Source organism: Lissotriton vulgaris, chromosome 8 (genome assembly GCF_964263255.1).
Source record: "Lissotriton vulgaris chromosome 8, aLisVul1.2, whole genome shotgun sequence".
In the NCBI taxonomy this organism is placed as follows: Eukaryota; Metazoa; Chordata; class Amphibia; order Caudata; family Salamandridae; genus Lissotriton; species Lissotriton vulgaris.
In genome coordinates, this window is record NC_141696.1 from 153,140,376 (window position 1) to 153,142,197 (window position 1,822).

The window sequence follows — 1,822 nt, forward strand, 5'->3', positions numbered from 1 at the left end:
CACGACGAAAAAGGGAGCTGGCGCCAGGGAACGGCAAGGTGGGGACCGGAGGCCCAGGGCCGTGGCACCCGACCTGGGGCCCGGACGGGCCCCTGGACCCAGCCTAGGCTCCGATGCACGGAGACGCAGGGGACGCCTTCCCGGGCCCTCCGGACCACCGTCCCGGGCACCCTGCCACGCAGCAGGACTAAGGAGAGAGCCCGGGATGGGGAGGCCGCCCTCCCCGGGCCCTCGGGGGCCCCGGCCGAAGCTCCTGAACTCAGCCCAACAAGGGGAGGCTTCCCGGGCACAACGGAGCCCTGTCTCAGGCCTTTGGCAGTGCGGCAGGCCGAGGGACAGGGCCCGGGGCCGTAGCACCCGACCCGGGGGCCCCGCCGGGCCCCTGGACCCGGCATGGGCTCCCAAGCCCGGAGGCGCGGGGGGAGCCTCACCGAGCCCTCCGGACCCCGTCCCGGGCACCCTGCCACGCAGCAGGACCAAGGACAGAGCCCGGGAGGGGGAGGCCGCCCTCCCCGGGCCCTCGGGGGCCGCGGCCAGAGCTGCTGAACTCAGCCGAGCAAAGGGAAGGCTCCCCGGGCTCGAAGGAACCCCCGTCCTGGTTCTTTGGCAGTGCGGCAGGCCGGGGGACCGGGCCCAGGGCCGTGGCACCCGACCCGGGGCCCGGCCGGGCCCCCCCGGACCCCATCCAGGGCTTCCTGCCACGCGGCAGGCCCAGGGACGGACCCGGGGCTGGGGCGGCATCCTGGCATATCCAGCTGCCGGCTGAGGACGGCTAGGCCGAGGGGGGTCCCAGAATACCTTGTCCCTACCAATCCAGAGGAAAATTACCCTCCTTTCTTGTAATTCGTGCACGCGAGGTGACAGAGGGGACCCAGGGCGCAAACGTGCCCGACCTCCTGGAGCCCTTGCTGGGGTCCGGGAGGTGAATGGCACCTCATCGGGACTTCCAGGGAAGTCCCGCCATCTAGTCGCCCCCATAGGAAAGCATTGCGGGCGATCAGATGGCCGAGGCGATCCTGGAGACCAGATGGCCGGGACCGAAATGACGCCCAATCTGCCTGCCCCGGGCCTGTAGGGCTCGGGGGCTGCAGGGCTCGATGGCTGCAGGGCTCCGGGGCTCCGGGGCTCCGGGGCTCCAGGGCTCCGGGGCTGCAGGGCTCCGGGGCTCCGGGGCTGCTGGGCTCCAGGGCTCGGGGGCTGCAGGGCAGCAGGGCTCCGGGGCTCCGGGGCTGCTGGGCTCCCGGGCTCGGGGGCTGCAGGGCTCCAGGGCAGCAGGGCTCCGGGGCTCCGGGGTTGCAGGGCCTGGGACCCATGGAGCCCGTCCCGGGCTCTTCCCCACGCCGCGGGTCGGAGGAGGGAGCCCCGGACACCTGGGAGGTGTTGCCCGGGGCACATCCCATCTGGTCCCCGGCAGGGAACACCAGCCCCAGGATGGTGTCCGGGCATACCCTTGCACCTACTAATCCGGAGGAAAATTACCCCCCTTTCTTGTAATCCGTGTACTCGAGGTGACAGAGGGGACCCAGGGCGCAAAAGTGCCCGACCTCCTGGAGCCCTGGCTGGGATCCGGGAGTCAAATGGCACCCCATCGGGACTTCCAGGGAAGCCCGGCCATCTAGTCGCCCCATAGGAAAGCTTTGCGGGCGACCAGATGGCCGAGGGGAGAGGGCCGACCAGATGGCGGGGACCGAAAGGACGCTAATCTGCCTGCCCCGAGAGCCTCCCTGGGCCCTGGTGGACCCTCCGTCCCCGGCGCCCGGACCGGCTTGCAGGACGGAGTGGTTCCCGCACCCCAGGGCCTGCCGGAGGGAACCCGAGCCCC